The sequence below is a fragment of the Macrobrachium nipponense genome, chromosome 4 (genome assembly GCF_015104395.2).
Source record: "Macrobrachium nipponense isolate FS-2020 chromosome 4, ASM1510439v2, whole genome shotgun sequence".
NCBI lineage: Eukaryota > Metazoa > Arthropoda > Malacostraca > Decapoda > Palaemonidae > Macrobrachium > Macrobrachium nipponense.
This window is the reverse complement of record NC_061100.1, coordinates 20,193,758-20,207,798: the sequence shown is the minus strand read 5'-3', so window position 1 is coordinate 20,207,798 and position 14,041 is coordinate 20,193,758. Positions and strand designations below refer to the sequence as shown.

At 39.7% G+C, this 14,041-nt stretch overlaps 1 protein-coding gene across 5 annotated transcripts in view; it reads right to left on the bottom strand.

Annotated features, from left to right (window-relative positions):
• LOC135210751 (phosphatidylinositol 3-kinase regulatory subunit alpha-like) overlaps positions 1-14,041 on the bottom strand; it is a 584,655-nt gene that overhangs the window by 81,030 nt on the left and 489,584 nt on the right. The window lies entirely within an intron of this gene.

Below are 14,041 nucleotides of genomic sequence, written 5' to 3'. Positions count from 1 at the left end.
ACTTGGCCCCCTGCCCAGTTATTTGGTCAACACGTGGGTTCTCATTTTACCGAAAAAGCTGGCCCCAGCACTAACCCAGTCCTCTAAGATATAAAAATAAATAAATAAATAAATAAAAATAAAGATAAAAAAGAAAAAAAAAAAGTCACAAAATTCCGGTCTGCTTCTTCTGAAAGCATTAGAGAAATATGTAAAATGTTAAAATGGAAATAATAGATCCGTATATCCACGCTCTCTCTCTCTCTCTCTCCTCTCTCTCTCTCTCTCTCTCTCTCTCTCTCTCTCAGGTCACATACTTATCGGACGCATTTTGATAAATACCTGTTTCTTGTGAACGTGATACATTTTAGCTACTTCATAAAAATTCCCAGGTAATCTCTACAAAGATACGAGGGTTGGTTTAAGTTTCATTACAATGACCAAACCTGCTGGTATTCTTGGTCATTTTATGTCTGATGGGTGGATCCAGAGATAAAGCGTCAAACTTGAACTGGTGAATAGGGAATGAACCCCATGTATACAAAAGACAATTATCAGCGCGACATGCAACGGAGAGAGAGAGAGAGAGAGAGAGAGAGAGAGAGAGAGAGAGAGAGAGAGAGAGAGAGAAGATTGATCGTAATCCTTATCTCAAAAGCATACTTAAAATGTACCCCATGCTGTTATAATTAACACTAAGAGTCTACTTGAATCTGCGACCTTCTTGCGCAACGTAACCAACAACCCAAGGGGAAAAAAAAACACATCTTAACTGCAGAAATGCTCTATAAATCAGTGAAAGGATAAGCATGAAAGGAATTCCAAGGACAGATGGAGGCGGGAGACTGCAACCGAGCAAGGAAGCAAGCACCCAACGACCGACAGGAGTTATTCGCCACATTTCAAGGAGAAACAAAAATCGACAACCTGAGACTAAACTTTCGCAGACAGGGTGGATCAAGGAAGGCTTCTCATAGCACATCGTTACTCTCTCTCTCTCTCTCTCTCTCTCTCTCTCTCTCTCTCTCTCTCTCCTTCCGTCCTTGAGACACTTCTTTATATTAAAGTGATGGCTATGCCAATATCAACACAAAAGAGCAACGAGTGACCTTCAGAAATGGAATGGCTTTTAAATCTGTTATTATTATCATCTATTTTCTTTTTCTTTAGAATGAATGTACATGTCTCCTTATAATTTTGATTTCCTGTACTTAAGGGCAAAAGGTCAGTGCTAACAGCGTGACAATTCGACAGGAAGTTTACCATCTAAAAATAGCTGATGTAACCACAGCTCCAAGACAGCGACTGTCAGAGTAGTGTACACACGTAAGGACAAGTTCTTTAAAACGTGGTTAACTGTTCAGAGTAACTATAGGAGACATGTGACTGTACATACGTAGGTAAGAATAGATGATGCGAGCGCTCGCTTTGACACTTCTTAAATAAATGGAGATTCAGACCTAATGGGGGAAGCGCCAATACAATATTTGTTACTAAAAAGAACATATAAAACTGTGCGAATGAAGGGAAACAGCGAGAAAATCAGAACAACGCAATAACGAAGCAAAAAACTTGAAACAAAATATCAAACTATGATTTGGGAAGTCAGCACAATTAAGGGGCCATCACTATATGTGAGAGAGAGAGAGAGAGAACTATGTAACAGGTTACACAGACGAATGTCCAGCTCTCGGCTGGCCTACACCTAAAATAAATTCTCTTCTGATTCACCTGCAATTTACTGTAATTAATAGTTACATCCTGTTTATCCGTACAATAGTCTACTATTTAATTTGTAAACAATTTTAAGAGACGGCGAGCGAAGTAAGGTAGATGGAAGAGCTATATATATACGTATATATATAAAAAAGGGGGGGAGGGGTTACTCCTAAAATTAGTCCTTGAAAAGAGTATGGGTGGGTTGGGGGGGGATGGGCTGTAGAGGTCAATCTAGGTGGGAGTGAGGGGGGAGGGGAGGAGGGGGAGAAGAAGCAGTGGGATGTAAACAAAGCGAGCTAGACATCATTCTCACTCAAGGGGAGCTTTGGGTTCAACAAATAGCCCTCATTCATTAGCCCACTGACTGGGATAGATGGTTCAGTGAATATGTCTCTCTCTCTCTCTCTCTCTCTCTCTCTCTCTCTCTCTCTCTCTCTCTAAGGAAGACCCGGAGGCCAATTAAATGCCTTAATCTAAGCATCTGAGCAAAAGGAGGCCCTGCTGAATACAAAATGGCGACGTAAGGGTCGGGGAGTCTCTAATGGATTTACTACAGGCAAACGAGTCTGTGACAAACTGGAGGGGAAAAAATGGAAAAAAACTGACAAAATGACCTTTCTATAATTGACATATTTCACAATACAAGGGTTATTCCTCCCATAAAACATATTCTTTTAATACAAGGTGAAGCGTCAAGTAACACGGGGAACCAAATTGAAGGATAGAATACCAAAGCTTGGAAGGGAGGGATTAAAGAGTCACAAGAGTGTCCATTTCAAGCAATCATTGTACAATTTTAAAAATTATATGCTGTGCTAAAGGGGGATTACCCAACATCCCCCCAACATCTGGGCTGGGCAGTTACCCTCAAATAATCCCGATTAGATATATGTACGGATAAAGAGCTTGGCATGAGCATTACTGTACCCTGTACATGCCCTCTTACAAACGATTGGGTAATAATACCTTTTAGAGCAAGGGACAACTGGCATTTTTGACCACCGACGCCTTCGTTGTACCGACCCCATAATCATACAAAAAAAATGTTACAATGGTAAACTATCTGGCGACTCCATAAATATACGACACAAACTATCACTGTACATATATCATAAACGTGTTGATAAATTATTGTATACTCATATTATCAACATTCAACTTAATCAAAGAGGATATATATATGACAATACTAAATTTATATATATGATAAATGTGTTCATAAATTATCGTAATCAATATATCACCATTCAGTTTAATGAAACTGGATATAAGACAAATAAATACTAGATATATATATATATATATATATATATATATATATATATATGTGTGTGTGTGTGTGTGTGTGTGTGTGTGTGTGTATAGTAAATGTGTAAAAAGAAAAGTTCTACGTCCAGCCACACGCAATTTTACACGTTTCACTCGAGCCTCGGCTTTTGACCCCAATTGATCAACTGATTCCCAGGAATTTATCGACCCCCTGGATTGTTTCACTACTGACCACAGCGGGGGTTGATTTCAACCACTTCTACGACCTATTATCTACTGACAGTCTGACACTTTTTATAAATATATATATATATAGATATATATATATATATATATATATATATATATATGTAGTGTAGTATGTATGTATATGTATGTATGTATCAGAGACAAGCCAGAGATAATGAAGGAGAAAAATTAAATAGTAAACGTTGAACCCGGGCTCGAACGTTACCACGAGAACAATACGGTGACTGAATTATTAAGAAAAAAATATTTAAGCATACCTACGGAACAGTAAGGCACTGATTCGCTCCCCCACCGAACAATGAACTAACACCCTATTTACTGTAGAAAGCTCCAACTTACCTCCGGACATAACACACAACGTTTTCAATTGACCAACAACCAAATTTTCGACAAGGGATGGATGACCCTCTGAGACACAGCTGGTGAAGACCATTCACAGTATTCCTCGGAAAACCCTTTTTCCTTCCGACTGCAGGTCGGCTTTGCTTCCTGTTTCGACTTGTTCGCATCCGCTGACGGTGAGGGAGTAGTAGGGAGGGAGGGGCGAGGGAGAGGTGGAGGCATCGGGTGGAGGGGCGAGGGGAGGAGCCAGTGAGGTAATGGTTATAGCTACTTGTCAATTACTTGATGTCGCGTTACGTTAGTGAAGGAAGTCAATGGAACCCGATTTTATGCAGCTAACGGATCAATGCTAATAATACTTAAATACCCACTTACATGCTCCTTCTAACGAGAGATCTTAATATGTTTGCTACACGACCACCGTTGATCCTAGCTTCCGCAATATTTCTATTAATTATAGTAATTTATGAAAATATGTAATCAATACAACCTACAAAATTCATCGATACTCGTGACCCATCTGAAGAATAATTCTAGATACGGCAGGTTACAAAGAGTTACAAGGATTAGGATGTCTCAGAGACTTGTTAGTAGTCCCTTTAGGTTGATCTACATTAAGGTAAAAAAAAGAGAGAAAAAAAAACGGTAAAATTATAAAATTATTGGAAGTTCGCATGATCACCCAAGTCATCTCAAATGTCTCGGCTTCCCAGAACGACTAAAAGGTCACTTCCGAAAAGAAAAGAAACAAATGCAACAGACAAAAGTCAAACGCGAGCAGGGAGACGATGAGCGACAATTCAGCAAATGTAATATGATTCAGTGGGAGCGGTTACTAATAGGTCACAAGATAATTACAGCTGTAAGACTTGACATTTCTTGTAACACTCCAACAACACTGAGACTTTTCTGACGATAACTCAAGAGCTAAATTTACATTCTTAAATAATGATTTATTGTTTGTTTGTTTGTATGGTGTTTTTACGTTGCTTGGAACCAGTGGTTATTCAGCAACGGGACCAACGGCTTTACGGGACTTCCAAACCATGTCGAGAGTGAACTTCTATCACCAGAAATACACATCTCTTACCCCTCTATGGAATGTCCGAGAATCGAACTCGCGGCCACCGAGGTGGCACGCCAACACCATACTGACCACGCCACTGATGCGCTAAATAATGATATGGATCGTCAGTAGTGAGGGTTAAAAGGTATTTATGACGGTCTGCAAAATCCTATTCCCGACTTAGGAGCTTTAGAGATTTAAAAGCATAAAATGATGATTCTTCAGGAAAACTGCGAACACTGTAGGCAAGATTACAACAAATTATGCTTCTTGGTAATCGTACAATCAAGATCAAAATCTTGATACAGACCCTGACTCATTCTCCGTTAAGTTATAGCAATTGCTTCCTATTCAAATGATATGGTATCACTTTCGCTTTTTCCAGTAAAGCATAGCATATAAGCAAGTCGGCAACATGTCGCATACATAACATGAACAGGTTGAAAACACGTCAACAACTGTAGATGGAAAACGATGACCATATGAAGTCACGAGCTAGGATTGCCAACAAGTCGAGGGCTTGTACTCAACCGACATTTTCTTGAACTCATCCCGAGAGAGAGAGAGAGAGAGAGAGAGAGAGAGAGAGAGAGAGAGAGTTTTTCTTTTACGAAAGGATTCGCAGCAGTAAGTTGCCCCCCCCCCCACCCCCCACAATTACAGAAAAACACGTTATAGGCAAATGTTGGCAACTTTTCGCTTACATGTATCAAACACGTAAAAAACAAGTCGATGACTATAGCTGGTTCACTTAAGGTAGATTCTTGGGTGAGCCCTATACCTGCGAGACGTTTGGTTGGCGGCCGCTGATTGGCTGGGAGCTGCCTACCTCCCGGTACCAGCCAATCAATGGCCGCCAAACAAACGTGTTGTAACCATAGGGCTCATCCAAGAATCTACCATAAGTGAACCAGTTATAGTCATCCACTTGTTTTTTACTTGTTTGTGACATGTATGTAATATGTACGCGATAGGTTTCCGACATGTGTTTATAACGTGTAGCATAAATGAAGATTCTCTCTCTCTCTCTCTCTCTGTGGGAAAAAAGGTCGGGCAAATTCTCCTCAGTTTGAAGCAATCAGTCATACGAGCTCCTGCGACTGATTCAAGAAGAGAAAGGATGGGGATCCGTAATTAAAACTCCGGATGGGGGGGGGCCTTACCCGACGGAAGCGCCTTCAGCAGGAGTGCCAAGTCATTTCAAGAAGGTACTTGGGGGTGACATGACAACCCATGACGGATGACGCGTCATTTCACGTCAGTCAAACCTTGGCGTCGGCCACGTCATTCATAAGAAGTAGTATTCCTCGTGACTTCATTCATTAGCTCTAAATTTTAATATACTTACATACATACATACATACATACATACATACATACATACACACATTACAAATCTTGTAATGTCAGTTTGGATACTAAGCCTACTTGCACTATGTTTTTCTATTTTCCGCGGCATCACCTATATATACATACATATATGTACATAGTTAATATACATACATATACACGCACATAAATACATACATATAAATAGGATTATAATCACTTCAGCGATTCGTTTATCACACATCACCACGGGTGAATAAAAATTCAATATTGGGTGTATATAGGTCCTGACCACTTTCAGATTGATTTCCAATGCGTTGACGTCAATGGCTTACACATAAAAGTTGAAACCGGCAAGAACCTACACCAGTATTTAATTTCTTCGCCATTGGTTTTGTATAATTTGTAATATAAATTCATACATATATATATATATATACATATATAATATATATATATATATAATATATATATATATATATATATATTATATATATAAGAGAAAATGGACCGATAATGATCCGACATAACATACGGCAATCCATTCAAATTACTCTGACATTTGATATAAAATAAATAAAACTACCTTTGTAGGTAACCCAAGAAAAGGTCTACGTACATCATTTAACAGAATAACGCAAAAAGGATTTCCAACCTTTGCCCTGATTATATAACTGGACAACTTATCACGGCCCCGTGCTCTCTAAATCATGTCGCTCGGTTTCAAAGTTTCATAAGTCGGGAATCTTTACTTCTCACGTAATCTGGCGAATGATAAGAGCATCCTCTCTGTGATACGACATTCCAGTCGTTGTGAAATCGCGTCTCTTTCACAGTCGCTGCATTTACGTACGATGAATATCCTAGTACACTTTCTGGAGCTGCGATTGCCGTCATTTTCATGTCTCTTTGAAACTCATTTTCTTATACATTTCATTCTCTCTCTCTCTCTCTCTCTCTCTCTCTCTCTCTCTCTCCTCTCTCTCTCTCTCAATTTTCTCTACTTACATGTTTAATCATCTCTCTCCCACTCTCTCTCAATTTTCAATTTTCTCTACTTATATTCAAAGATCTCTCTCTCTCTCTCTCTCTCTCTCTCTCTCTCTCTCTCTCTCTCATTTAGACTTACCAATCAGGTCGGTACCGTTGAGGTAAAAAGGATTTCTTTCAAATCCATTTTCCTCCACAGAATCACAATAAATAAAGGTAGATAAACAGGAAAAAATTAATAAATAAAATCGAGAATTCAAAATGGCGTACACCAGCTGTCAAAGGTTTTATCCTTTCAGGAAATTTCAGTTACTACAAAAGACTACAGCATCCCATTTCTGTAATCTATTACATTTTAAGTCACTTAAAAAAATGTTACGTGCAAGACAACAAACATTTATTATAAGAAAAACATTTCATTGATCAATTTGTTAACATAATTTCTCTTTTTTCATAATAAGTGATCTCTCCTTTATGCATTTCCCATTACCTGTTTTGAACACCATATCTTTGGTAGCTTGAATTTCAGGTCAGTGGCCCCTGTGGAGTTGTTTCATATGAAGAGGGTCCAACTATTATAATAATAATAATAATAATAATAATAATAATAATAATAATAATAATAACAACGGCACACACAAGTACACAGAGTAATGGTTTGCACCGAGGTAAAGATTACCTCTCTGAGGCCTTTTCTTTTTTAATCACGACAAATAGTCTAAAATTCGACTACGAACTGACCACTCTCAGATATTTCCATCACTTCCCTCCCTCTGTAGACACACTTCCTATCCACACCAGTCGACTAACAACCAGATTAACGGATCACTGCTAGATCTTCAAGGTAACTCTAATTCCATTCCTAGACTTTGTCGATGTGCAATTCCAACGTCGATTCTTCAGTTTGAGAGAGAGAGAGAGAGAGAGAGAGAGAGAGAGAGAGAGAGAGAGAGAGAGAGAGAGACTTTTTAAACTATATATGACCAACTTCTTTCCTGTACCACTACTTCCAAGAAAGTCACTGAAGGCGGCTGCTAGTAACTTCTCTCTTTCGGAAAAAAGCTTCACCATGTAAAATTTTGGTAAGACAACGTTTTCGTGCAGAGAGAGAGAGAGAGAGAGAGAGAGAGAGAGAGAGAGAGAGAGAGAGAGAGAGAGAGAGACTGCTAACGTGCAGGTTCAAAACAAATGCGATGCAAAATTTGTCCAGTGAAATGTCTTCGATGAGTTCCATTCCAATATTAATAAACGTTCTTGTTGGGTCTTTTTCATAGTTCTAATTCATTTGTTCTCATTGCTAATTTAAAAATGTTTCCCCCTAAACATCCACTGACAAGTTGAAGATACCCTAAAAGTCAGTTTCCAACCTACCACAGGTAACTGGAAAAAGCACCATGAGAACCCACCGTGTTCATTCAAGGTCTTCCACAGACAAATTTGGCAATGGCCCTACCTGGGCGCCCGAAATTATGCAGTCTGTCCCGGGACCGCGACCATGATATAGTAACTATGCCACCCTCTCTGTTACTGGTGTGTGACTGGCTATTCTGAAAACCTTCAAAAACCAGCTACTATTTGACGTCTGAACTCAAGGGTTCCTCACTGGGATGCAAATGATTCATCTGATAATGAATGAAAGACCTGGTGGAGGGCAGAAGAGGGAGGGGAAGGACAGAGTTCAGGTGGAAAGATAAATTATTGAGAGACATGAAGGCAAAGGGTCTAAGAAACGGCGACCCCATATAGAAATGGGAAAAACTGAAGGCAGAGAAAGAAAGAAACAATGAATGAATTACCTGGCTATTAATAGCTAAATGAATGAAGAAACAGGTTTTGCGAAACACATTTAAATGACCTGCCTCGTAACACACAGCCAGGCTCCATTTATAATACTGAATTAGTTGATACCGAATAATTAACACAGTTCCAGTATCAGTGGGCAAATCATGAATGAACGTTCACGTTAGCGATAAAATCTGAATGACTTCTACCGTTTCGAAATTAGAAACCGACTAGGTACATATTTAATTGCTTTAATGAGGAAAGTGTAAACAGAAATAGGCATGTGTTGCGCAAAAATAATAAAAAAAAAAACATTTTTTCTCATTTCACACGTAGTTACCTGAAATTTTAGTATATACAGATATATATGTGTGTAATAAGTATGTATTTAAAGTATATGGGTATGTGTATATTTTTACATGTACATAGGAAATTTGAGTAAATTGATGCATATAAAATATTATGACTATATGTTTGTTGATTTTGTACATAAATTACATATATTGTATATATACTGAATTGTAAAATGAACTTTAAAAATGTATATTTTTAAATTAAAAAGAGAGAGAGAAAAACACTATGTACACAACTTAAAACCATAAGAACAAAATATATAAAAACACTGTTTCGTTTTCTTTATCGGAAAATGACCAGGCCAGACTCGAGTCCCTATAACGACCAGGCGGCGGCGGCAGGCAGCGGCAGCAGGCAGCAGCAGCAGCAGCAGCAGCAGCAACAGCAGCAGCAGCGACTGAGTAAGTGTACCCACGTCGTTCGCAGATCGATTTACTGCCGGATAAAATCGGCGTCATCGCGGGAAAGGTCGTCAAAAACGAATTAGATCACCTGTTATGTACACGTACCTTTTTAAAAGCTTAGCTTATAAGCTACTACACCAAACACATGCCCAGTCACCCAGCTGTGGAATGAGTTGGCAACAATGTGACTTTATTTATTTATCTATTTATTTATTTATTCGCTTATTTGCTTGATCAAGAGGATACTGGACAAGCAACCGACAACATTATATCCTTTCTGCAACCCAGCCACCCAACCCGACCCTCCTCAAAGAACAGGGAAGGGGGGGGGGGACCAGAGTGGTACTTGAATTGAGAGAAGAGAGAGAGAGAGAGAGAGAGAGGACAATCACCAATTTCCCTTTATCACAATGGCGCTTGATCTCATTCAATATGAAGATCAAATGACGAGAGGGAGAAAAAGGCCAAAACAAATCTACCCTACCTGATGATATGCGGTTTCACTAACTATTAACAAATCTGCCTAAACATCGAGGGCAACTCAAGTATTGATGCAATGTCATTCAGAGGGAAAAAAAAGGTGGTGCCGCACGTCAGTGCACCTCAAGTGGTGCACTCTAAGCATTACTAATGGATATTTGAATAGAATTATAGGATTTAGGCCAAAAGCCAATCGCTGGGACCCCTAAAGGATGTTTGTTGGAAGCGTCTCTTAGCCGCATCAGCTCTTAAAAATGTTTACTTTGCCTCGTTCCCAATTCCTTTCTGAAATCCGGATGTCCAACCTCTCAAACAATGACTTCCTAGACCTCTTTATCTTGCTGTTCAGCCACTCAAACTTCCCCTTTTCACTCACTCAAGCCATGAATGGCCGAAAGTGCCCGACTCCGTGCTTGTTGGTCTGACAGCATAAATTTCATAAAATCACATAAACCACGAAAGCGAAGAAGTATGATATATTCAAGGCATGTGATGCACAGTATAAGCTTTCCGGTTCTTGTCATTATCATCAATTATTATTCACTCTGCAGGAACACGGGAGGAGAAGGGAAAATACACAAATTCACACATTCAACTGCCACACGTGCAAGCTTCCAATAAGACAAAGCACGGGTAAAAAGATAAATAAATATCTTAAAAATATATATTATGGACGAGAAGCATTATAGCCTCTCATTAAAAAAATTTTTTTTTTTTTTTTTGGGGGGGGAGAAGTGGGATATAAATGTTCTTCATTCTGACCCTCTGAAATAAGCGGGTTTTTTATGACATAAACTACCCGTGTCAGCTCGTTTATAAACGTAACGTAACCTATAATAACTAAATTTTGCTATGAGACCTAAGAGGACACACAATCCCCAGCCTATTTTACATAACACTGTTGCTTCGCCTTCTTAAAATTTAGTCTTTGGAATACACAATCTTTTATATACAACCACCGTGCTCACCCTAATACAATTTTAATAAAAAAAATTAAACAACTATATAGGTTGATGTATCTTAAAGGATACCGTATACAAAATTGTCATGGAACCTTTAGTGAAAACAAAATAAAGAAAATAAAGGAAAAAAACTCCTACCTTAAACAAACAGTGCTGTCATATAAAACAGCAACCGTAAATATCCCGTTTATTAAGGAAAATCCCAAATGCACGTGATAAACAATAAGATAAAATGCCATTATCATAACTAACAAAAGGAACATCTATCTACCTTGCATGAATGGGTAATGCTTTTTTTTCTATTCACGAAATAAAGTGTACATCGAAATAGATGCAGAGCGGCTTGAACAAAATGTCTGGGTGACTTTCCATCACATATCCCCTATAATTTCCGCATCTCATTTGGCGAGATCGATACTGGCAATACCCCTTCATTACTCGAATAAAACGGCTTCGTAAGCTCTGAGCAAAATCTCGCTTAGTTCAAATTCGTTTAAAAAACGTGGGATGTTACGGACTAGGAGAGAGAGAGAGAGAGAGAGAGAGAGAGAGAGAGAGAGAGAGAGAGAGACCAAATACGTTTCAAAAGCGTGGGATGTTGCGAAATAGGCGAGAGAGAGAGAGACTCTCTCTCGTCATCTGGTACAATAACTATTCTGTACACCTGGGAAATGTAACGAACAGGAATTATAAAATACTTTGCCAGTGGGGATCAACCCTGACTACCTACTGACGTTCAAGTTTTGAACATCGACGCTGAATTATTGTGCACATAAACTGTGCTTGATCATTTCATACTTTCTTTTAGAGAGAGAGAGAGAGAGAGAGAGAGAGAGAGAGAGAGAGAGAGAGAGAGAGAGAGAGAGAATGTAACTTCTACTCTATCATAGCTCCTACATTACTGTAGTTATTCTCTTGTGTGTGTGTGTGTGTGTGTGTGTGTGTGTGTGTGAGAGAGAGAGAGAGAGAGAGAGAGAGAGGAGAGAGAGAGAGAGAGAGAGACCTTCCAGGACTCCCGTGTGCAAATCTTCATATTTCTGACTAGTAATGTACGTCCTTGCCCCCTAAACCATGGAGAGAAAAAAAAAAACTAGAAAACCAATAATGTGGTGGTTCTTCATACACGCGATAAGTCTAACTCTGAGGGAAGAGAATGCTAATGATGGTATCACGCACCACAGAGGAAACCCTGCGGCTACCTACCTAACCTCCACTGAAGTCGCCATGAGACCGTAATTATCATCCCTAGATCTTCGTGCAAGCGCAACACCAGCGTATGAACGCGAAGTTCCACCACAAGTAAGTTCCTTGTTGAACGAGTGGTTTTCGCGCTCGGCTACCAAGCCGGTGGTCCGAAGTTCGATTCCCGGCTCGGCCAACGCGGAATCAGAGGAATTTATTTCTGGTGATAGAAACTTATTTCTCGATATAATATGGTTCGGATCCCACAATCTGTAGGTCCCGTTGCTAGGCAACCAACTGGTTCCTAGCCACGTAAAAATATCCAATTCTTCGGGCCAGCCCCAGAAGGGGAGCTGTTAATCAGCTCAGTGGTCTGGTTAAACTGAGGTTTACTTTAATTTTTCCACCACAAGTTCCTCCACGGTCTCTCGTGGACGGACACACGTAACGCAAGCATCGGCCATTGATTGAAAATGTTGAAAACGATCCGGCATTCCGAAATGCATGGCAGGGGCCCCGGTGGATCGAAGAGGGTTGGACCTCTCTTCTTCCTGTTCTTCATATGATTCTATGGAATTTTTGGACTGTCAAGTCCCCAAGCACTGGGGGCAATCTGAGCTGGACTAATTGGACAGTAAGATAGAGAGATCCTGAAAATAAAGGATGGGTAGTTTTTATAGTGTGGGGTTCCGAGTTGCATCCTGCCTCCTTAAGAGTCCATCACTTTTCTCACTACGTGCGCTGTTTATAGGAGCACACTCTTCTGCATGAGTCCTGGAGCTACTTCGGCATCTAGTTTTTCCAGGTTCCTTTTCAGGAATCTTGGGATCGTGCCTAGTGATCCTATGATTATGGGTACAATTTCTATTGGCATATCCCATATCCTTCTTCTTCTTCTTCTTCTTCTTCTTCTTCTTCTTCTTATTATTATTATTATTATTATTATTATTATTATTATTATTATTATATTATTCAGAAGATGAACCCTATTCATATGGAACAAGCCTACCACAGGGGCCTTGACTTGAAATTCAGGATTCCAAAGAATATTAAGGTGTTCATTACGAAGAAGTAGCAGGGGGTACTTCGAGAAAATAACACAGTTGTACTGAGAAGTAATAGTTAGAGATAACGGGAATGAAAACAAAAAAAACTATAATGTATGTGCATCTAGGAGCCGAAGGGACGCTTCAAACACCCTTTAGTAATGACTACAGTGCAAAACGTGAGGTGCACTGACGGCACTATCCCCTATAAGGCCTACTGATTCTTAGCAACCACTAGTTAGAAGACCTTTCAGTAGCAACAGAAAATGACAAGTAGCTTGTTGTAACTTGATTTTTTCCTCACCTTCTCCATTTATCTCTTTCCCCTTTATTGCCAATTCGTTTTCCTCCGCTTTTCCCCACCCCTCCCTTCCAACCAAATCCTCAGCGAATTTCTAACCCTCCCTCGGGCCATCAATCACAGGACAGCCGGTTCTGCTCGATCTGTCCTACACGAACAGCAATAACTTGGGACAGGAAGGCATCGATACCGACGAGGCCAGCAAGGAGTTCGTGCACAGGGTAACAATACAGTCATTTTAGTAAGTATAACTGTATTACGGCTTTCATATCGCACACGGCGGGAATATTTTGTCCTCACACGGGATTCGTGACGCATGCAAGGAAGGCCATCGTGCATTTTTACCTCCCACTTTTCAACACGGAAACACGTCTGTCATGAGTAAGATCAAATTTGCAAATATCTAAATTCTAAACAGACGAATGCTATCGGTATCTACTTACCTACTTTTCCTAAGTGATACGTCTATGTCAAACTTTCCGAGGTGTCACAGACTTCACCCAGAAACAAACACATGATACTCAACTAAATCCATATTCAACGTGAAACTTCAACAGGTAGTTGGTGAATACCCGACATAACATAAG